The sequence below is a fragment of the Capra hircus genome, chromosome 22, assembly GCF_001704415.2.
Source record: "Capra hircus breed San Clemente chromosome 22, ASM170441v1, whole genome shotgun sequence".
NCBI classification, from domain to species: domain Eukaryota; kingdom Metazoa; phylum Chordata; class Mammalia; order Artiodactyla; family Bovidae; genus Capra; species Capra hircus.
Genome location: NC_030829.1, coordinates 47,806,422 through 47,831,798, shown reverse-complemented (window position 1 = coordinate 47,831,798; position 25,377 = coordinate 47,806,422). Strand labels below are relative to the sequence as shown.

Here is a 25,377-nt window from a genome sequence, read left to right as displayed (position 1 = left end):
ACAGACTCCTGGACTATAATCACATGTGCTGTACAATTAATTCACTAGAATTTTTAAAAAGAATTTAAGGCCCTAAAAGATGATCAGTTGTAAATGCCAAGTAACTCTGGATAGGCAATAACCCCTCAAAGTCACTATATGCATCCGTACTGTGCTATCAGACAAAACCAGTCCCTCAAAGACACCTGCCAACTCCAGGGCAATGCTGAGTCCCTTGAGGAATCCCAGGGAAACAGCCCGACGGTGACTGTCTGCTACCAAACACTGGGTTGGGCCTTAATGTTACGCTGCGGCCCACAAGCCTAAGAAGCACGCTGAAACACTTAACAACAGTGATACAAGGAACAAGCATAAGTTACTTCGAAAAATCATAAATTACTTAGAAAATAAAATAAGTCTTTAGCAGCTTTAACAATAAGCACCTCCAAAAAAAGAGGAAACCTCTAGTCACTACTGGAGATAAGCTGCAAATATGTTAGATTTCCAAAATAACTCAGTGCAAATTATTAAACAGGCATAAGAAGAACAACCAGACTAAATTATGCTAATAAGGAATCCAATTAAATTCATATGCAAGACGTAAAACCAAAACCTTAACTGGCAGAGCAATCCACATACCTGTCTTTCTAGAGTTTAGCAGGAGGCCTGGCAGCCTGTTTGGTCAGTATTAGAATTAGGTTGTGGCTTGTTATTTGTTGTTCTCAACTTCAATACCCACACATATTAATATATACAATGAAACATCCTCTAAAAATTAGAATTGCCTATGTGAAATATATAGAGATTTTTGGTTAAATCTCTACACCTTTTTAACAAACACAATGCTTCCTCTCCCACTTTTCTATTCTTTCCCTAAAAATGTTATTTTTCCTGCCATTAAATTATTATCTAAATAAACCTAACTATGACAGAGGATGAGACTGGTTAGATGGCATCACTAACTCAATGGACATGTGTCTGAGTAAACGCCAAGAGATACTGAATGACAGGGAATCCTGGCGTGCTGCAGTTAATGGAGTTGCAGAGTCAGACATGACTTAGTCACTAAACAACAAATTTGATACTATAAAGATTGCCAATTTTCTAAGATTAGCATGTAGTTCAAAATGATCTATATAATAATCAATCCTTAACACCACTGACTATGCTATGCTAATTTTCATATTTTATAAGAAAAAAATAGTTTTTACAAAATATAAAATTTAAGTTTGAAACAGAGACAAGCACCTTAGTCATCAAAAGAAGCCAACAAGTAAACTTCACTATTTTCCAATTAACAAAAGGTAGGCTAGGGTTAAATAACTGATTATTAATGTAGCTCTCAGAGGAAAATATTTTCAACACCAACTATGAAAACCGTTTTGACTTACGATACAAAGGCTGGTGTGTTTTTTTAGGATGAGGGATGAGAGAGAGACAAACTTATTATTTTAACTGTATTTAAACTGATCAGAGGCCGCGGCCGCGGAGACGTGAAGGCCTCCTCGCCGCGCCCCCCCACCCCCCGCCAGCCCCCCGGGTCCGCGCTCGACCTCGCTGTCCGCTCCCCCGGCCCTCATGGAGAAGACGGAGCTGATTCAGAAGGCCAAGCTGGCCGAGCAGGCCGAGCGCTACGACGACCTGGCCACCTGCATGAAGGCTTAAGGCTGTGACGGAGCAGGGCGACGAGCTGTCCAACGAGGAGCGCAACCTGCTCTCGGTGGCCTACAAGAACGTGGTCGGGGGCCGCCGGTCCGCCTGGAGGGTCATCTCCAGCATCGAGCAGAAGACCGACACCTCGGACAAGAAGTTGCAGCTGATCAAGGACTACCGGGAGAAAGTGGAGTCCGAGTTGAGGTCCATCTGCACCACGGTCCTGGAATTGTTGGATAAGTATTTAATAGCCAATGCAACTAATCCAGAGAGTAAGGTCTATCTGAAAATGAAGGGAGATTACTTCCGGTACCTTGCTGAAGTTGCTTGTGGAGATGATCGGAAACAAACGATAGATAATTCCCAAGGAGCTTACCAAGAGGCTTTCGATATAAGCAAGAAAGAGATGCAACCCACACACCCCATCCGGCTGGGGCTGGCTCTTAACTTTTCTGTGTTCTACTATGAGATCCTCAATAACCCGGAACTGGCCTGCACACTGGCTAAAACGGCTTTTGATGAGGCTATTGCAGAACTCGACACACTGAGTGAAGACTCGTACAAAGACAGCACCCTCATCATGCAGCTGCTGAGAGACAACCTCACATTATGGACATCAGACAGTGCAGGAGAAGAATGTGATGCGGCAGAAGGGGCAGAAAACTGAGTGCATACAGGGTGTCACCTTTGTTCCCCTTGAAACCTTTTTACTCATCTCCATTCCTTACTCCATTTGGATTTCCTATAGCAAAGAAACCCATTCATGTGTATGGAATCAACTGTTTATAGTCTTTTCACACTGCAGCTTTGGGAAAACTCCATTCCTTGATTTGTGTTTGTCTTAGCCTTCCTGGTGTGCAGTTACTGCTGTAGAAAAGTATTAATAGCTTCATTTCATACAAACATAAGTAACTTCCAAACACTTATGTAGAAGACTAAAAATGTATCTGGTATTTGAGTAATCTGAACCAGTTCTGCAAGTGACTGTGTTTTGTATTACTGTGAAGATATGAAAATGTAGCTAATTACAATTTTAAGAGTGTTCTACATAACTTCTTAATTTCTACATTCCCTCCCTTACTCTTCTTCAGAGATTTCCTTTCAGTAAGCAACTTTTCCATCCTCTTAATGCATTCCTTTTTAGTAGGAATCCAGAAGTATTAGATTGAATGGAAAAGCATTCTACATTTTGGGGCTGGGGGATCACAGATTTAAACGCCTCCTGTATCATATGTGATGGAGGTCTTGTGTATCTGTGACAACAGGGAGTTTCCTTCTTCACTCTTCATTTGCTGCTGTTTAAGTTGACAACTTCCCTTCCCAATAAAAACTCACTTACACCTCCTGCCTTTGTAGTTCTGGTATTCACTTTACTATGTAATAGAAGTAGCATGTTGCTGCCAGAATACAACCATTGCTTTTGGCAAATTAAAGTGCATGTCATTTCTTAATACACTAGAAAGGGGGAAAAAAAGCACACAGTCCAGTCTAAAACATTAGGACTTTTCCATGCAGATTTGTGCACATGTGAGAGGGTGTCCAGTTTGTCTAGTGATTGTTATTTAGAGAGTTGGACCACTATTGTATGTTGCTAATCATTGACTGTAGTCCCAAAAAAGCCTTGTGAAAATGTTATGCCCTATGTAACAGCAGAGTAACATAAAATAAAAGTACATTTTATAAACCAAAAAAAAAAAAAACTGATCAGAAAATAAATGAACTAGTTGGTCAGAACACAGTCACTCACTCAGGAAAAACATCATAAAGATAACAATTCAAAGCACACCCTATAAGTCATTAACAGGGCTTCTTCATTATTTTCTTGTAAGATGTGAGATTATACATACAGTATTATTCTCTATTAAAGTATAAAAAAGAACTCGACTCAGTTGTTTAAACTCACATTCTTCCAAAGTGATAATTTGAAGATTATCCCAGGTTTAGACATATCAAGTAGGAATTTCATGCCCACCAGTCAGATGACAGATAGGATACTCAGCCCATCCTTGCTGACTTGAAACAAAATCCAATGCTGGAAGAGGCTTAATGTCAAATCTAACTACCCAAAAATCATAAGCTAACTTCAAATTCCTCTCAGAGCAGTCTTAAAAAAAAAAAATCAATAAACTATTCAAGCACCAACCGTACTATTCTTACCTGAATCTTTTAACAAAATGTCAAACAAATTCAGACTGCCAGTTAGGAAAGAACCGCCTTAATGAAAAAGTCTTGTCAAGAAAGAGAGGGAGGAAAAGTCTTTCCCATTTTAACAAATATTATGATGAGAAGTAAACATCATGCAATTTTGGCCTTGGGAATTTTGTCATCAGCACACCTTGTAAAACATATGAATAAATCTAATATAAAAAAATTACTACTGTGGGCTTACCTGGTCAACTTCGCAATTTTGGAGGGATACTGATGGAGCGAGGCGACATAAGAAGAGAATAAAATACCTTTTCCACCTTATTCAAACGATGAGTAATGAAGTTCAACATTTAAATCTTTTTCCTTTTACTCATTTTTTCCAAACAATTAAATATTTCATGCTCACGTCACTGTCTCATTTTCAAGCATCTGTTTAATGCCATCAGGAACCATACCTAGCACTACAGTTTTACAATACTGACTGCCTGGGTGATCTTTTAATCTTTGTCTCACTAAGTAACTGTTACTAGTTAAGTCTAAAGTTAGAAAAAATCTTAACAGGTCACATCTAGTTCAATGACCTTCACAGTTTTGTAATTATACACCATTCTAATGCCCCAGTATTGCCACAGATAACATCTCTTCATTAACCTATGGTGCTTCTCTACCAAGTCCTTCCCCATTCACTCCTGAGGAAGCTGTCCATTCTGCACTGCAACACCATCAACGACAGTACAGAAAACTCCCATGAATACCATCTGTGACAATCTGTTCTACTTCTGAGCAGCTCCACCACACACTCTGTTATTGAACCACTCTCAAGTTCCAATGGCTTCTACCCAAAGGTGTTGCCCATTCAGAATGAGATTGCACCTTCACACACACAAGAACCCTTCAGATAGCTGGAAGATCTAACACTGCTTCCTAAGACAGGTCCTGGGCTCCCTCACCATCCCTGTCTTCCTCTGAAACACATTTCAATGTCTGTATTGCAACAGAATATAGAAGAATTAAAACCTTCAGACAATTTTGATCTCACTTTACACAGTCTACCACTTAACGTGACTGGGAAAAATATTTCAAAGTTAAGTTTGCTCAGTTAATGAGAGTTTGATATTGAGAGCTTGGTAATCAGTCTTGATGGAATAAAGAACTGTTCCTTTCTTCTTTTTTTTCTTTACATTTAACCAATTATAGAACTCAACAGATGTACTACAGATTGCCAATAGATACCTGAAAAGATGTTCACCATCACTAATCATCACAAAAATGAAAATCAAAAAACCATAATGAGTTATCACCTCATACCTACTGGGATAGCTATTATCAAAAAGTCAAGAGATAACAAGTGCTGGTGAGAGTGCGAAGAAAAGGCAACCCCTGTACACTTGTTGCTGAGAATGTAATTTGTGTAGCTACTACAGAAAACAGCATGGAGATTCCTCAAAAAACTACCTTTCAATCCAGCAATTACACTTCTGAGGATAAGCCGAAGGAAACAAAGTCACTAAATTTAAGCTGATCAATTAGTACAGAAACTGTCCCCACCCCTGGCTCCATCCGTTCACTTAGTTCTAACCACTGTAAGCACCTGCTACATATAGCTCCTATTAGGAGGTACATCTACTTACAAAACTCTAGAGTTACTGTGACAATAGATTAGTATTTCAAACAGATACACTGACAGTCAAAAAAAAAAAAAATCATCCCATTTGGGAAGAACGCTGAAAAAAGGGTTAATAACCAAGGTAAAAAAATGAAAAAAAAAAAAAGGTAAAAACTCAATAGAATGCATGTCAACTTTGTAACTTTTCTTATTTACACTTAAGATCAAGGAAAGAACAGAAAACCTTTTCATAACAATAAAGCAGCATAAGAGACAGCAGCATCATAAATCAAAGCTGTTAATAAAAAGCAAGCAATTACTACATACTCTGTATAAAATACTATGCTGGAAAAAGGTAAGGTTAAGCTTGCCATGTTCTCTCATAAAGCATAATTCAGGATACATACAGCTTTTGCCTACGAAGAAGTCAAGGAGAACACTTTTATACAGCGTTTTCAACAGGATTTGTTTATAAGCCATTAATGCAGAGGCAGAGGAAGAAAAAAAAAAAAACTTGCTTATTAGTTGAAACTGTCTGCCAGCTCACCTGGGAAATGATGCAGGAGGGAAAATACTTACCCCAAACGACTTGTTAATAACAAGAGTCACTGCATTTGTAACTAGAGATCATACACAACAGGACCACTGGATAACAAAAATGATAAGGACTTCTTTTAAAGAAAGTAATCCTGACGGAAGAATGGTAGAATCTCTAAAGCAATCAAGTAACAGATTTAAGAGCTGACCATCAGCAAACAGTTTACATCAACCACAAAACAAAAAACAACCTAAAAGGTTAAAGTGCCTGATAATGGAATATAACAGCAACAACAAAACAATACTGCAAACAAGCAAGCAAAACCAAACCTGAATCAGACTGAGCTTCTAGATCCAACAGAGAAGTCACAGGAATATGGTAAACATCACAGCGACCTGACCCTTACCTCACACACTGTATAGAAAAACTCAAACGGAATCATAAAGCTAAATATAACAGCTAAAACTTTAAAACATGTAAGAAAAACAAGAGAATATGTTTTTGACCTAGGTTGATAAAGATTTTTTTAGATATGATGCCCCAAAAGAGCACAAATGGTAAAAGAAAAATCAATAAATTTTGACTATATCAAAGTTTAAAAGTGTCTGTTATTCAAAGATTTCATTAAGAAAAAGAAAAGCCACAAACGGAAGGAAAAATATTTGCAAAATATGTTTGATAAAGGATTTATATATAAAAACTGCTACAATTTCATAAACAATCCAATTTTTTTAATAGGCAAAAAATGTGAAGTGACTCTTCAACAAAGATATATGAATGACAAGATATGAAAGCATACTCAACTTCATTAGTCATTAGGGAAATGCTAATTAAAATCTCAATGAAATATCATTACACGCCAAAAAAGATTATTAAAGTGAAAGATTAATAATACCAAGTGTTAAGAATGGATGTGGAGAAACTGCAGCTCTCACACAATACCAGCACCAACATGCAAGAATGTAAAATGATACAGCCACTGTGAAAACAGTCTGGCAGTTCCTTGAAAAGTCAGATGCAGCAATTCCACTCCTGGTATCTACCAAAATGAAATGAAAATATATCCATACAAAGACATTTACACAAGTGTTCATTGCCATGAACTAGAAACCACCCAAAGGTCCATCAATTAGTGAAAGGATAAACAAAATGTGGTATAGCTATACAATGGAACACTTCTCAGCAAAATACAAACAAACTACCAATACATGCATGACAGGAACTAATCTCAGAAACAACACAATGAATGAAATAATGCCAGATACAAAAGGCTACATACTGATTAATTTCATTTACATGGAATGTGTAGAAGAGGGAAAACTATAGAGAAAGAAGCAGATCAGTGGTTGCCTGGGGCCAGGACAGAGGCAAAGATTATCAGTAAATGGTCAAAAGATCATTTGGGGTATGATGGAAATATTCTAAAACTAAATTTCAACGATGACTGCACAACTGTATAATCTTACTAAAACTTAAGCTGTTCACTTGAGGTATAAAATTTGCTTCAATAAAACAATTTTTATAAAGAATTGAGACCAACTGCAATGCACTGGCCTTTTGGATTCTGCAAGCAAAATTTTAAATGTATTTATTGTGGTAAAATATGCATAACATAAATTTACCATTTTAATCACTGTTGAGTATAGTTCTGTGGCATTAAGTATATTCACGTTTTTGTGCAACACATTTAAAAAAAATAATAGCATGTGTGAAAACAATGAGAACTGAGCTGTGCATGGGTTTTAATGTTATTAAGAAAAAATACAGACTGATAATAGCATTGTGTTTATGTTTTAACAACAGAGTCCTTAACTTTTAGAAGCACATACAAAAATATTTGTCAATGAAATGACTTCGTATCTGGAATTTCTATAAAAATAATTTTGGGAGTACAAGATAACCAAATGTAAAGCATGATCCTTAGCTAGATAATGAAAGGAAAAAAACTGTGAAAGACATAGAGAAATGAGATGCTAACATGGAGAAATAAGATGCTAGCATTTTATCAATGCTAAATTCCCCAAATGTTGTAAGTGTATTGTAGGGCATGTATGAAAATATCTTATTCTTAGAGTTGTAAGCTGAAGTATTAGAAGTAAAGTGTCATGAGGTCTACAATGAATTCTCAAATGTTTCAGGATTATATAAAATATTTTATGTATATATACACACATATATGTACATATAAATAAGAGAGAGAGGGAAAGCAAGTGGTGATTCTAAGTAAAGGATTGAAAATGAGAACTTTAGTCTTAGAAAAAATGGTAATTGTTATGAGTTTATTGGAAAACAATGTTATGACATCTTAAATACTAAGGACATTTATAAAAACAAAAAATATACATCCTCTTTGACTAAACTTCCCTTCTGGGAATTTATCTTCAAGAAACTCACTCAAGAGTGCAAGGAATGAGAGGTATTTATTATAACACTATAATGGTTAAACAAAAATTCAGAAACTATTCAAATACCTACCAATGGGTGGATTGGTAAATAAAGGTAAACACTTGAAATGGAAAAAAAAAAAATATGGGAGGAAGAAACAGGTGAGGGTATAGATGAAATACCACTGGCTGTGAACTGATCACTGCAGAAGCAATCTTTGGACATGGATATATGGATATTCATTTCACTGTTTTGTCTACTATTATAGAGACTCAGAATTCTCCACAACAGAAAGGTTTCCGTAAAAAGAAGGACACAATTCTTTACGAGTGATAATCTGCCTTCTTTCTTTCCCAAATTAATAATATAAACATGGGGTAAGTGGGTTCTCTACTACAGAAATGGGTGCTTAGAAATAATAAGGTTTCAGAAACCTTAATTTTTCTTAAATCCTCAGGTCATCCTGAACAGAAAAATCTCTCACTTTCAAACATCTTTAATCCCATACAAAGCGGATGCAGCTCACACTGCTCTCATCAGCAAGCAGTTCTTCATTTCTAAAATAGGAGCAACACTGCTCCAGCTAAGGAAAGAAACAAGCATAGAAAAGAAAGCCATAATCTATTTTAACACGTGTTTTCTACAGGGTAGTCTAGTTTATACCTCTAAAGATTCAAACATGATCTGCACTATTGTGATAGTTCTGAATTATGACAGAAATAAGAGAATTATTATTTCAAGTGAACTTAGCATTGAGTAGTTAAGATATCCTCATGTTTAATTTGCATACAGCAAGTGCTCATTTAAGCACCTGCTAAAATGAACTATACTGAGTAACTGGATGCCTGTCCTGAGCACCCTAAATCCCAGCCTAAGACCAGTGACTGCCCCCGACTGAACCACTGACAAACTCTTCACCTAGCGGCAGCAGCCTGCTAAACCTGGAGCACACATTTTCAAAACAGTCTCCTCTTTTTTCCAACAAGTAGCACGGCATTTGGGAGAAGGAAATGGCAACCCACTCCAGTATTCTTGCCTGGAGAATTCCATGGACGGAGGAGCCTGGTGGGCTGCTGTCCATGGGGTCGCACAGAGTTGGACCCGACTGAAGTGACTTAGCATGCATGCATGCTTTCAGAAAGAAATGGCAACCCACTCCAGTATTCTTGCCTGGGGAATCCCAGGGACAGAGGAGCCTGGTGGGCTGCCGTCTATGGGGTCGCACAGAGTCGGACACGACTGAAGCGACTTAGCAGCAGCAGCAGTATGACATTCATGAAGTACCGAAGCAATGGGAAAAATACAATTCAAGTGAATTTAGTCAAGATTGTTAGACACAGATTTTCAGTGGCTGGTTGTTCTTTGGGCTTTTTTTGGTCTTAACTCAAAATATTTTTACAAAATTATGGTATTTAAATTTTCATTTCAGAAACAGAGCTATTCTTTTTATATCTCAACTTCAAAAGAAAAAACTAAATAGGTTCTGCATAACAACCAACACCACAAGTCAAAGGCTAATCTTCACATGGAAGAGAACTTAAAAGTAGTGGTGATACCAATTATATTTTTTAAAATTTATCGAAGTACAGTAGATTGTTGTGTGTGTTAGTTTCAGGTGTACAGCAAAGTGAATCAGTTACACATATACATATATCCATTCTTTTTCAGATTCCTTTCCCATGTAGGCCATTACAGAGTACTGAGTAGGGTTCCTGTGCTTTTAGTAGGTTGTTATTAGTTAGCTATTTTATATATAGTGGTGAGTATATGTCAATCCCAATCTTACAATTTATCCCTCCCAGTAACCATAAGTCTGTTTTCTACATCTGTGACTCTTCTTGTTTTATAAATAAGTTCAATTGTACCTGTATTTTTAAGATTCCACATACAAGCAGTATCATATTCCCAACAGGATATTCAATAGCATTAAGGAATTAACTGATTTTTACACATGATAAACACATTACAGTTTTTAAAAGTCATCATTGTAGTTATCATAAACACTGAACTATTTACAAAGTGATGAAATACTCAAGTTTTTTTGTATAACAAAACAGTGAGGGAGGCAAAATTGTGTGTGTCAGAGGAAAAAAAAAGTATAGATTAAAAAAAGCCAGCCATACGTTAATAATCGTAGAAACCGAGTAGTGGGACTTTCTATATATGTTTGAATATTGTCATAATGAAAAGTGAACCATAAAAAAAGTATAGTGATAATCAGCCTTCTTAGCGGCTACAAGAAAGCAGCAGCAACAGCATTAACTCCTTTAAACACAGAAATAAACAGCGTGCATAGTAACTGATATCCTGATATTCGTGCATGCTACTACTCTGTAAAAACCTGCTGCGTTCTCGGCAGCGTGACAGGCGATTCCCATGACTAATATCCCAAATTATATGACATCACCTCCAAAACAATTACATCCAAAATGCATTCTGTATTTTAGAGATCTTTATGAAACTCAATACACGTATGTATTAACTAAAAGTTCATCATTGCTATTTCCAATTTCTGACCATTCTTTTCTTTAACAATCTATTCTTTCAACAGTATATGTTGAAGCTGGAGTGGTAAGGGGGGAAAAATGGTCCATCACTGAAAATCCATCTAGAATAATATGGAATTATAACTCAAAAACATGTGATATCACCAATTATTAGATCACATTCAGTTACTAAAACCTAAATTCACGGTTCCTCCTATTTTTTGTTCTGACAGCATGAAACACATTTCCTTCATAGCATGCAGGGGCATTTTTTTTCTCTTTTTTAATAGAATGAATTGCTTTTAATGATGTAAGTAGTTTCACTCTGGTTTTCATGTTTAATTACGGTAGATAGTTAAGTGGCAGATTCCTGATTTTGAGACACAACTTCTTTATCATTCATGTACAGATGAGAAATACTAGATCTTGTCTTGAGCCCATTTCAGCAGCACCAGCAGCCACTTACATCACCTTGGGCACCCACTTGACGCTAGCTAATACATCCATCTGCTAAGCTGAAGCAGTCTCTCCCTGGTACCAAAATGGGCCCTTCTTCTTGACAACAGTGTATTCACAGAACAAAGGTGTCCATCTTTTGCAGAGGCAAGGGACAAGTCAGATGTGTTATAACTTTTAACATAAAATTGGTACAGAGTAATAATTTTTTTGCAGTGCAAACTCGGTATTTTTGAAAAGTCAGACTTTGTTTTTGCTTTTAAATTCTTGGGAGCCGGGATGAATTAATCACTTTTCTTATCAAACAGAAAAAAATTTACTTTACATAAATATGGGAAATATAAACATATGCTAAATATGGTCCCTATATGTTGAGAGCATGTAATGCCAACTGGAAAAACCTAACAGCAACCTAAGAGGCAAAGGATGACTACCAAGTGCTCTGGAAAGACCACAACGGAAGCCAAGTCAAGGAAGGTCTTGGTTTGAACCAGGTCCAAAATGAGGAAGTAACTGTGAAAAATGAAGAAAATGAAGATAACTCCAGGCAGAAGGAAAAGAGCACAGGCAGAGAGATGGAAAACTGCAGAGTGTACCTCAGACACAGCAACTGACGATATGGTTTGGGTTATGGGCTTCAACACAAGTGACAAGACTAGAAAGCTAGGTTGATGCTAACCTGGAGGCCTTATTTATTGAAAGTTTGGACTTCAACTTGAACTAAATACGGGAACACTCACCTTCTGAACAGGGTTAAGTGCCATGAAAGTAAATGGTGGTGGACATACAGAGAGATGGGCAGTGATGCTCAGGATGGAGCGGGGAAGGAGAGCCTGGAAGCTAGATCAGGGGATGCTTACTTTAGTGATTCTAAAAAAAGCCCAGAAATACCAGAAGATAGAGTGACAGGAAAGAAACACTTCATTTATATAAGACGTCTGCAGTTTACAAAAGACTTTCACTTAAATGAGCTCATTTTACCCTCAGAGCAACCTCTAAGTAGAACATCTGTCACATTTCGTAAGTAAAGAACTGCTGCTCAGGGCATTTCCTTGCATGACTGTCTGTCAGTCCATGTTTTTCTTTTCCATGACTATTCATCTCTTAACCAGTAGACAGCAAGCTCCTTGAGGTTATGCAGGGACCACTGATTTCTGATGCCCCAGAATTTCAGCTACATTGCAAAGAGCCCTGCTCAGTACTTGATACCAGAAGCCATTCATTAAATATGTGATAGATGAGCAAGCAAATCATTGAAGAGCACACTGATCCTCTTCCCCTCCTGTACCAATCACACTGAAATGTTTATTTTGTTTTGCTTTGTTTAATGTTTGCTCTGACAATGGAAAAATTTTGACAATTACAATACCTCTTTTCGGCAGTTCCTGGACAAGACCTCTTTTCTCCCCTATGCATGAGAAAAGAAACATGCACAAAAGGGAAAATCAGGTTCTCTGCCCCTTCACAGTAGTATCAGAAAGTCCCACTAAGTGACACTATCACTAAGGATAAAGGTTGACATTTGGTAGCTATTTTTTCAAAAATATTCTATTTTCTTGAAGAATGGAATAAATACTAAGATTAATAACCAGGCAAATGGGCACTTACAGTACCCAAGGTGAAAAACCCTGGCCTGGAACACTTGGTGACAGAAAGTGAGAAAATGTTCCAAAGAATGACAGACACAAGTCAAAAAGGTAAAGAAGCCAGCCTGATGGGGCTTCCACTGGCCAAATCAGGGACAACTTACACACACAGTAACAAGACTGTAGCTCACTGAATAAAACAGAAAACCACAAGCCCATACTTATATAAACTAATAAATCAATAAATGTAAAAGTTTGACAAAGAATGGAATAGTTACATAGTTTCAAAGTACTTATTCACAAAATACTAATTAATTACAAATGGAAAGAGTAATTTATCAGTGGGAAGCCTGGCAGATGCTACCTTAAACAAGTGATCATCAGAAACAGGACAAATTGAAACTACACCTCCAGAAAGGGTACATAAGACACAGCATTACTTCTGTGATGTTCCTGCCAAAGATATATAACCTGAGTTTAATCCTCAGAAAACATCAGAGAAACCCAAATTGAGGGTTACTCTATAACAGGCTTATAATCTCCAAACATATCAAGATCATGAAAATCAAAAGAAAGGCTGAAGACAACAACTTAAATGTGAAGCACGATTCTCTTGGATCCGTTTGCTTTTATCCAAAAACGGGCAGTGGGGAGGTGGGAGACTTTACTGGGGCAACTGGACAAATGTGAATGGATAACAGTGTTCAATGTTAACTTTGCTGATATTGTGGTTACTCTGTTATTCTGAAGGAGAACATCCTCACTGTAGGAAGTAAAAGGCGAGGGTGTTCTGGGGTGACGGAACATCAGATGGACAATCTATGGCCAAGGGTTCTGGAATGGGAAACCATTTTCTCTACTGTACTTAGAGCTTTTCCTTGTTTTCAGTTGCCTCACATTTTTTATAAATATTTTTAAATGACTGGTTTTCTTTCCAAAATGAAAGTAATAAATATAATCTTAACACATACAAATGTATTCTTTCCAACAAAAATGTTCTCTCTGTAGGACGAGTACTAAATTGAGTCTTGCATTGGATCACTAGGAAAGTAGGATGGAATAGTGCTGTATAGCAAAAAACGAAAACCAGAAACAGGCTTTCCACACTGAAAACTCGACTTCAAACTCCAGCTCATCACCTATGAATTTGTGGTTCTGGAAGATTTTTCACCTGTCTGGGTCTCAATCCCCTAATCTATAAAGTGGGAATACCATCTTTTTTACAAGGGTGGCTCTGAGGATGAAGTAAGATGGTACCTTTAAGAATGCCTTCTAGATTATAGATACTCAAAACTACTTCTCTCCCACTTCTAAGCAATCTATTTACAGGCTGCATCTGGTTAATAAGTTTACACCTTAGTGACCCTAAGAAGTAGGCTTCCTACTATTAAACAACTTTTCAGGTTAAAGGGATATTAAGGATCCTTTACTCCAATACCCTTGCTTTACAGATAAAGAAATGAGACCTTGGATTTAGGCAAGGCAAAAGGCAAACCACTCCCATCACGTCACCACTATAAAACAGAAATTATTTAACCTCCAAGTCTCTGCCCATCAGCATCCTCAGCAATTTACAATAATCCTGTCCACTCCCTCATCATAGTTCTTACTAAAAATCAGCAACGGTGTCAAATTTCTTAAAATGTCTTCCTACCTAACATAGCTTCTTTTATTTCTACTCTTTAGAATAGTTAAGGTTCTTTCCGTGGAGTTCCAAGGTCTGTGAAGAGAATCCAGGGTGCATGACTATGAATGAGTAGAAGTTTTTACTTCTATTTTTCAGCTCAGTTTAGTCTCTCAGTCGTGTCCGACTCTTTGCGACCCCATGAATCACAGCATGCCAGGCCTCCCTATCCATCACCAACTCCCAGAGTTTACTCAAACTCATGCCCATAGAGTCAGTGATGCCATCCAGCCATCTCATCCTCTGTCGTCCCCTTCTCCTGCCTCCAATCTCTCCCAGTATCACAGTCTTTTCCAATAAGTCAACTCTTCGCACGAGGTGGCCAAAGTATTGGAGTTTCAGCTTTAGCATCAGTCCTTCCAATGAACACCCAGGACTGATCTCCTTTAGAATGGACTGGTTGGACCTCCTTGCAGTCCAAGGGACTCTCAAGAGTCTTCTCCAACACCACAGTTCAAAAGCATCAATTCTTCAGAGCTCAGCTTTCTTCACAGTCCAACTCTCACATCCATACATGACCGCTGGAAAAACCATAGTCTTGACTAGATGGACCTTTGTTGGCAAGGTAATGTCTCTGGTTTTGAATATGCTATCTAGGCTGGTCATAACTTTTCTTCCAAGGAGTAAGCGTCTTTTAATTTCATGGCTGCAGTCACCATCTGCAGTGATTTTGGAGCCCCAAAAGATAAAGTCTGACACTGTTTCCCCATCTATTTCCCATGAAGTGAGGGGACCAGATGCCATGATCTTTGTTTTCTCAATGTTGAGCTTTAAGCCAACTTTTCACTCTCCTCTTTCACTTTCATCAAGAGGCTTTTCAGTTCCTCTTCACTTTCTGCCTTAAGGGTGGTGTCATCTGCATATCTGAGGTTATTGATATTTCTCCTGGCAATCTTGATTCCAGCTTGTGTTTCTTCCAGCCCAGCGTTTCTCACGATGTACTCTGCATAGAAGTTAAATAAGCAGAGTGACAATATACAGCCTTGACGTACTCCTTTTCCTATTTGGAACCAGTCTGTTGCTCCATGTCCAGTTCGAACTGTTGCTTCCTGACCTGCATATAGGTTTCTCAAGAGGCAGGTCAGGTGGTCTGGTATTCCCATCTCTCTCAGAATTTTCCACAGTTTATTGTGATCCACACAGTCAAAGGCTTTGGCATAGTCAATAAAGTCATTAAAGCAGTTTTTCTGGATCTCTCTTGCTTTTTCCATGATCCAGCGGATGTTGGCAATTTAATCCCTGGTTCCTCTGCCTTTTGTAAAACCAGCTTGAACATCTGGAAGTTCACGGTTCACGTATTGCTGAAGCCTGGCTTGGAGAATTTTGAGCATTACTTTACTAGCGTGTGAGATGAGTGCAATTATGCGGTAGTTTGAGCATTCTTTGGCATTGCCTTTCTTTGCAATTGGAATGAAAACTGACCTTTTCCAGTCCTGTAGCCACTGCTGAGTTTTCCAAATTTGCTGGCATATTGAGTGCAGCACTTTCACCGCATCATCTTTCAGGATTTCAAATAGCTCAACTGGAATTCCATCACCTCCACTAGCTTTGTTGGTAGTGATGCATTCTAAGGCCCACTTGACTTCACATTCCAGGATGTCTGGCTCTAGGTGAGTGATCACACCATCGTGATTATCTTGGTCATGAAGATCTTTTTTAACTAACCTCAAACTGAAATTTAAGATTTCCTTCAAATACAAGTACAGGCAACAAATCACAGCAATATTAACAGTAACTAACTGTGTCACCACAGAAAGAACACATATTTTCATATTACAGATGATGCAGATATACATAAAGATTTCCTTCGGGTCTCCTGCATTGCAGGCAGATTTGTTACAATCTGAGCCACCAAGGAAATTCATTTTATTTATTTAAAATCAGCAATCTGAGAATGGTCAAAAGGCTTCACTAACTTACAAAGTGAAGTGAAGTGAAAGTCGCTCAGTCGTGTCCAACTCTTTGCAACCCCATGTACAGTCCACGGAATTCTCCAGGCCAGAATACTGGAGTGGGTTGCCATTCCTTTCTCCAGGGAATCTTCCCAACCCAGGGATCGAAGCCAGGTCTCCCACATTGCAGGCAGATTCTTTACCAGATGAGCCACCAGAGAAGCCCAGCTTACCAAAGGGGCACATGAGTATCTGAATATCAAAAAGCTTAAGAACCCCTCGGTTTGAACAACAAAGCTGTTAATCTGCTGAGGATTTGAGAGAAGAAAAGGGAAAAAAATTGGCTTTTAAACACATGAACCACTTATTTATTCCACAAATACTTGGTTCTTGTGCTGTACTGTGAAACAGCTATAAAGATAAAAAAATTTACCCCTTTGCCTCAAACCAGTGGGAAAGGAGAAAAAAATAAGTATGAAGGTGAGATGTCTTAAGGCCTAGAGCAGAAGGACGAAAGAAACCTTTGAACTCAGAGAGGAGGTTCTGTCTTCTCAGTAAAAACCAGGCACATTTGAGTAAAGGGAGAAGAATCAGAAATTCTTCTAGCTCTCGGTTGCTCCTGTAGCCTGGAGTGCAGGGGGCTTCCGGCAGAACCTCCCTAGCCCAGGGGAGGGCAGAGTAAGCAGCTTTCAAGAGGGAGAAGCTGGGCAGTGACTGGACATAGCTACCTGGCCAGGGGGACATAGCTCATGGATCCTGATCTAACCCTCTGTAGGACTGGTAGCCCCTTTCTATTACAGAGATGCTTTGGGAAAATTAATTATAGCAACGAGAATTTTTCTTAACTCTCTTTACATAACTTAGATGGGAAAACGCACAAGGGGGTAAAGTGGAGCCATGTTCCAAAAGAAGATGATATTCACTTAATTTGTACAACCAAAATACAGTCTGTCTGGCTAATGACATTTTATTTATACCACAGTATTGGCTTTACAGTAGCTGAGAAAATGGCAAATGAGTCTCTCTCTGTATATGGAACTTACCTTATAAAACATAGTGTTTAAATGCCTGGCTCAAAGTTTCCCCACTAAACTTTAACTCCACAATATTCTTTATACCACATCAACAAAACCCCACCAGGTAAAAGATAAAAACCATGTGAGGGAAAGACCACCAACCTTATAAATATGTTTTTTATCTTTATCTTTAGAACTGTCTTCCAATATTTACCAACGCAATCAGAAAACCACATGTTTACAATACTTTCTCAACTTTTCTCGCAATTGACCTCCACCTACTACTGAGCACCTCCTCCATTCCCAGCACTGCACAGGGATGGAAGATCGTGATACAAAGGTCAGTCCTGCCCTAAAGGATTTTACAGTTAGAGACAGAGCCACCGGGGGAATTTCTGAAATGCAAGATGTTAGAAAATCAGCTGCACAGAGAAGGAAAAGTTCACTGTAAGTCAAGATAACTACCAAAAAAAAAAAAAAAAGTGGCATGCAAGAGTAAAGAAACTTCATCTCGAAGGATAGAAAGAATCTTGGAAAGGTAGAGGAAAGAGTAGAAGACATTACTAGCAGGGCAAACAAGATGCAAGAGGCAGCAAGGCAAGCACGAGGCTGGCAACAGTTGTGTGTGTCTGTGTGTGAGTGTGTGTGTTTATTAGGGGAAGCTGTGCTTGCATGTAAGGTGGCAGGAGAGTTCAGTTTGCTGATGTACAGGACAAGGCCACACAGAAGGGGGTACATACACACAGAAAGTTACATACTACACAAAAGGCACCAGGCAGGAAAGACTTGAAGAGCACTACATTTAAAAGTTTATCTGTTAGCTGATATATACATAGTTAAAGGATAATTAGGACTACAGGTAGACCAGCAGAAAAGAGCCCAGGGATGAAAGGCTGAGGGCTTGACTCAGAGAAGCAGACCTTAGAACTGTGAGACTAAACCTAACAGGACTTCCCCGGTGATGCAGTGGTTAAAAATCTGGCTTCCAATGCAGGGAATGTCGGTTCAATCCTTGGTCAGGGAACTAAGATCCCACATGCCACGGGGTGCAGCCAAAAAGCAAGCAAATAAACAAAACCAAATATGAAAAGAAGTTCAGTGGAGAATGAAGACTGAGAAAAGGGCATTGGACTTGGCAACGCAAAGATCACTGGCCACGAGTGAGAGAGCTGTGGCAGAAGCAGAGGCTGTGATGTGGGCGGCAGAGATGAGAATGCGAAGACACAAAGCGAATGCAGTGAATGGGAAGCAACTGTATATTTAGGTATAAAATGAACAAGCAGCAAACAGACAAGATTTAATGACCCCGTCAAAGGGCAGCAACATCCAGCAGTTCTCACAATCCTTTGTTCACTGAAGTAATTAGGGAAACACTGACCAACAAATCAAAAGTCAAAGGTTAGGGCCCATACATCTTGTTATTCAGGTGCTAGAATTAAAGGAAAACGACAGATACATTTTAGTCTTTGCAAGCTCAATTCCATAACCAACTAATAGAGTTCAGCTATAAATATAACAAATTAACATATACTGATTGGAACATATTCTACCTTCTTTCCAGCTGAAAAGCTTTGAGTGCTAAGAGACCAATAACAAAAACACAAAGAGATTGTTAAGCTACAAAAAAAAATTACAAAGTATTTCACATACCTTTTTGAAATCCTAAATCATGTTTTTATAAAGAAAACATCAGCAAAGCTAACCACAATAATCTAGAAACTTCCTATAAGAACTGTAATGCTATAGAATTTGATTATAATGTTGGCAAAACTAGTTCAATGGAAAATATTTTTTCATCCAGTGTTGAGCCTTACATAGAGATAGTCCCAGCCAACCATAAAACTTGCTAAATAACAATTTATGCATTAGTTTGTACTCAAAATAATAAAAGTACTCATTCAATCCTTCACCTGAAGAATAAGCTCTTCTACACAGGGACCACAAGTAAAAGATAAGTTAGAATGGATAGAATATGTCATCATGAACACAACTCTTGATGTTAAATACAATTCAAAGCTGAACAGAGGCAGCGTTCCACTAAACTCCACTGTTTTAGAATTTCATAATACCAAACATAATGCAAGAACTATGTCACCAGATAAATTCTGGAAAACGGGTTCCTTATAGATTCTTAAACCCTTTCAAAGTGTAACAGTATTATAGAGTCATTAATTCAAGATGCAAACCTCACTTGTTACAAAGCATGACTTGATACCATCTTACCTTATAGAAAAAAAGAGCAGCTTTCTCCATCAAGGACATATTAATGATTTTCAACAAAAGGATGGAAAATAAAACATTGTACTTATTATCATTTCCTTGTGCCTTTGATCAGAAACATTCGTACAAACTACTATTGCAAAAAAAGTACCTTTTGTTTTAGAATATAGTCATGACTTCTAGAAATCTTGTGAAGAATTTTTAATTACGTATATACCTTGAAACAGCAAAATATAAAAAATCAAGAATTGACCCCCAAAAAAGTAACCCCTACAATTAAGGGTGATTTAAAATTGCATCAGGACCTACCTGGCGGTCCAGTGGCAGGACTCCATGCTTCCACGGCAGAGGGCACGGACGGGTTCAATTCCTGCCCAGGAATTAAAACCCTGCAAGCCCCTGCAGCAGACCTCCCCCACCACCACCAACCCCAAAAAAGGCAAAGCAGATTCTGTCACAATCATGTGTAAAGCTTTTCACTAACTTCCTAAATAATACACTTCAAACTCCTTACCAGGATCCACAAGACCCTGTAAGATCTGGTCCCTACATACCACTCCATCTTCCTTCCAATCATACTCCCTCTGTTGGTTCCTAACCCACCGATCACAGACTCTTTCCTAAGGACTATCCCTCTGCTCAAGCTGCTTCTCACCCTTCACACTGTAAATCTAAAAGTCAGCAGTCCAGAAAGATATTTTTCTCATCACCCTATTGAATATGTCCTCATTTTATTCTCTAACGTATCACTCAGCCTACCAGCAAGTACTTATCACAGATACTAGCTCCTATTTATTTCCTTTACTAGTTTATTATCCTTCTACTTTCCCACAATATAAGCATCCCTTTGTTTACATTGTATCTGCAGTGCCAATAAATATTTGTAGAATGAGTAGCAGAAAGAAGAAATAAATCAAGGATGGAGGAAGGAGAGAAGGGAAAAAAACATTTCCCATCTATATCCAAGTTTCCATCAGAGTTTTATAATACCAGATTTTTCCATGCTATAAGTAGCAGAGGTTCACTGTTGGCTGAGCTGAGTGTAAGAGTAATATTTTACACACAACTTAACCAATTTGTAAAGAACATCTCTAACAACAGTCTGTTTATTTCATATTCAGTGCATTTCTATTGAAAGATCAAATTATTGCTTCTCTACAACTAGTCTCAGGAGTTAACTAGCGCACATTTCAATTTGCCAATGTAAACGAGGAGAAAATTTTGCTTAAAACACAATGCCAAAAGGAGAAAAACATGATTATAAAATGCAAGCATTTTATGCCTAAATGCATTAGAAATGCCTCTAGAAGAGCAAGATGTTAATAAGGGGTGATTGGTAAATGGGATATATTATGTTATTATCTCTTTGTGTATGTTTAAAATTTACCATAATAAAAAGTAAAATAAATAAATTCCTCTAAGAAATCAAAACCAGGTAAGTACCTCTGGGTAACAGATACTTGCCTAGCTCAAGTACACTCTGTTGCCCACTGGAAACTTAATTTAAATGAATTGATCACAGTCTCTAAAGGTGTTTTCATAAGACATCAGCTCCTCGGAAGCATCTGTGGGCCCTCCCACCAGCTCGGTGTCACAGGCTTCCAGCCCATTACCTTTCTATGAGAGCTCTCCAACAACCGCAGCTCAAAAACAGAAACTTTATGGAAGTGATAAAACCATTTAAAAGGGGGAAGTAGTGGAAGCATGCAGAAGGGGAAAATAAATGATTTTTGCTTTAATTTAAATATTTCTCTCCTAGAATCTGGATGAGGCAGCATTTCTTTCTAAAGAGTGCTTCAGATTCTGAAGTGGGCTCATACAGAAGACTAAATGCAACTCCACCAGAGGCTAGCATCCCCAGCCGGAGCAGCCCTCCTCTCTAGGACTCCTTCTCCACGACATCAGGTAAAATGTTGCTGCTGGTGGTAGTGGAGATGCTGACGTGAAGGCCTCATTTATCAAGTGGCACAAAGAACAGAAAAATGTAAGCTGCTCTGGTGGTAGCTTTTTTTTTTTTTTTTGGCTGTAGAAATATGATGGTCTATGAGAAAACAAAAAAAATAGAAATTTATTTCTAGTTTGTTTGGATTGAAAAAAATAATTGTATTAGGAAAGTTAAGGGACTGCAGCTAGTCACATTTTAAGACTGATTATATCCTTACAAGTGAATTCATGAACATAAGACAGATCCAAACTGGCACATGAAAGACTCATTTAGTTTTTAAGTAACACAGGATCATCTTTTAAGAAAAATAATTAGCATTACAGAAATCCGAAATAACCTGATGAATGAAATAAGCTAGCATTTGAACATAAATTATTTAATTCCCCAAAAGCATGATAAATTATTCCCTGAAGATAACTTTTAACATTAAAAGCCCTGAGAATTTCAGGTTTTAACGAAAAAAAGGATATGAATTTCATAAATAAATAAATTATAGAATTCCAAATCTATAAATGTAATCACTGCACTGGATTTCATTTTGTCGTTCGTTCTGAGGGCGGTAACTGGAAGTAGTAGTTTGTGATCTATCAGTGAGAGACCTCACATCCAAGGAACAGACATTCAACCTAAATCCCTCGGCCAACTTTAACTGGGGCCTAGAGAAGCAGGGAACTGGACAAGATGAGCAGAAGTCCCACTTATTCCTACCATTTCCACTGTGATCTCCCTTCACATCTTGAGAGATTTAAATGTTGCCATCCATAATCAAAAATAAGCTTATCAGTAACAGATTCAAGTCATAAATATTAACGAGCACCGAACATGAATATAGTTTGCAATAAAGTATATTTAGACTTTGGTACCGGAGAAGGCACTGGCACCCCACTCTAGTACTCTTGCCTGGAGAATCCAAGAGACAGAGGAGCCTGGTGGGCTGCCTTCTATGGGGTCACACAGAGTCGGACATGACTGACGCGACTTAGCAGCAGCAGCAGCAGCAGCAGACCTTGGTACCCTTGTTCATAAGGCAGAAGAGGAGAAACGAGACGCTGGCAATGCGTCCTGGGGCGGGGTGGGGAGGTGAGAATGATCTGAGCAGCAAAGGGAGGAGCACTCGGTCAGAGGTACCATAAACACAAGCCTGTCACCTCCTGGAATCTTAAGTGACAACAGGGCTCTGAGGAAGGACTATAATCGGAATGAGAGAGGCCACTGTGATCTTCTAGGTGACAGAGATCTAATCTGGGACACAACTGGGCCTAAACACAGATTTACTGAACTCACGGAAATGAGCACTTAATCACACTAAGAGATCACGGCCACAGTGAAGACATGTTTCCTGTCGTGTTCCATTTCGAGAGGCTGAGTTCAGTTTTGTGGTTCAACATATGGATGTGACTAGGCTAAGCTGGAGTTTAATTCTTAGCTTTCTAATCTTTCACTCATGATCTCAGATCTTACCCCGTGTTATTAATTTAGTCTGTCCTACATCTAAGTGTATCTCCACACGTGAATTAAATAAACACCACCTGTGCTGGACAGTTTACGTTGGTACTTAACCACATAAGTGGGGAAGTGTGTCAGCCCCACACTTATCCTTCCAGACTCTCCCTGAATCACAGGCGTGAATTTGCATGGCCAGCCCCGCTGACAGCTGCGCTCTCACTCAGCTCTGACAGCAGCCCTGGCAGGTGTATACAGGTTTCAGCTCAGCTGTTAGTGAACTCCAGCAGTATAAGTGGGAAAAGGTGGCGCATGGATTCTGTGTAATACCACCTTCCCCTTTGCTCCTCCAGCCATTCCTTTTGTATCCAATTCCCAGAATTATAGCACACCCCTTTTTTTTAATGAAGTATACCTGATTTGTGCACAATGTTGTGCCAATCTGTGCAGTATAACAAAATGACTGGTAAACACATAGAATCATAGCCCCCTTTTGACTGAAGACCTAGGACAGGTTTCTTGATGAGACATTGTCTGATAGCCTACCACATTCAGAATTTACATAATTCACAAACCAGGGTAGGAAGCTATGGTATGAAACATTCATCCATCCATCCAGTCAACACTTCTTTCTGAGCACCTACTATAGTTTGAGGTGCTGGAGACACGACACAGACAAAAATCCCCGTCCTCAAAGAGCTAGGATTCAAGCGAGGGAAAGAGATAATACAGAGGGTGGAGAAGTAAAATACACAGTGTTACATAGTAAATGCTAAGGAGAAAAAGATAAGCAGAGGCAGGGATATGAAATGTTGAAGGAGTGAAATTTTCTTTTTTTCATCGAGGTATACTTGATTTACAATGTCAGGTAATTCATTTTAGATGTACAACACAGTGATTCACAATTTTTACAAGTATAGTTTAAATAATATATAGCTATTATATATTATTGTTAGGTTTATAGTTAGCATAATATTGGCTATATTCCCTGTGCTGGGCAATACACCCTCATAACTTATTTATTTTATGCATAATAGTTTGTACCTCTTAATTTGTACCTACCCCTATCTTGCCCTACTTCATACTGGTAATCACTAGTTGTCTATATCTACGAGTCTATTTCTGTTTTGTTATACTCACTAGTTTATTTTTTAGATTCTACATAGAAGTGATATCATCCAGTATTTGTCTTTCTCTGATGGACTTGTTTCACTGGGCATAATAACAGGAGGGCTGAAATCAATCACACAGGTCACTGAGGTTATTTTTGGGGAAAGACTCCAAAAAAGTGAGAGCGCTAGTTATGCACATATCTGTACGAAGGCATTCCAGGCAGGGACACATGCAACACGTGCAAAGGCCCTCAGGAAGGGGTCCCCTGGGCTTGCTGGACAGCAGATAATGGGGAGGAAGTCTTAAAAAGTGGGAAGGCTAGGCCATGGGGGCCTTGTGGGACAGGAAGAAAACCTGAGTGAAAGCAGTAAGTTCTGAGCAGAGTGACATCATCGGATTTACCTGTTAACAGAATCTCACTATATCACGGGCAGCCTGGAGCAGACAAGGGCAGAAGGAGGGAAATCAGTTAGGAGGCTACTGTAATAATCCAAATGAGACAAGATGACAGGTAAGACCAAAGAAATGACAGTAAGGATGCTGAGCAGACTCTGAACGTATCTTTAACTCCTATCTGATTCTTAAAAAGTCAACAACAACAAAGAATACCAAAAAAAAGTCAGGGGCTGGTCCCTGAATCTTGCTGAAATCCACATCAATAGAAACTCCTACCAACTGAGCATATAATTAGCTGAAGAAAACATAATAACTGCAAATTAACATTCAGCAATAGTCAATACAAGGAAAAACTAATGTATAACATGCCAGGGTTATAAAAATTTTAATCAATCAAAACAGCAAGTGACTCACATATAAGAATTCAGCATAATAACCTCCCTCAGCAATTAAAGAGCAAATTAGGGGAACTCAACAGATAAAAAAGTAAAAGGTTTGGGGCCCACTGAGGATATACTGTCATTCTTGCCAAGCTGCCTGCTTATGGACACAAGTTAACAGTTTCCCTTCCCTTCCCATATCCTGACTGCTGCCTACTGCAGTTCCAGGCAGGTCCCAACGAACCTGCCCACAGCTTAAGACATGACAAATCACTGGAGCTCGTTCTTTGCTGCATCTGCTGTTCTCAGAGAAAGAGAGTGGGTGAGACCCTCACCAAAGTTAAACAACTTGAGGAGGAAGTAGCACTAAAAGATTAAGGTTTAGAAAGGGATTTGAAAAGGAAAAGTCCAGGGTTCTTTTCTTATTTTACACTGGGCCTTTTCTCCATTA

General features: G+C 38.6%; 1 protein-coding gene and 1 pseudogene across 6 annotated transcripts in view; one reads left to right on the top strand and one right to left on the bottom strand.

The window, feature by feature from the left end:
• Positions 1-25,377, bottom strand: part of SFMBT1 (Scm-like with four mbt domains 1) — a 114,483-nt gene that overhangs the window by 71,806 nt on the left and 17,300 nt on the right. The gene's annotated exons all lie outside the window — the stretch shown is intronic.
• Positions 1,462-3,332, top strand: LOC108633352 (annotated as a pseudogene). Its single transcript, XR_001917004.1, has one exon. The product of XR_001917004.1 is annotated as a 14-3-3 protein theta pseudogene (transcript).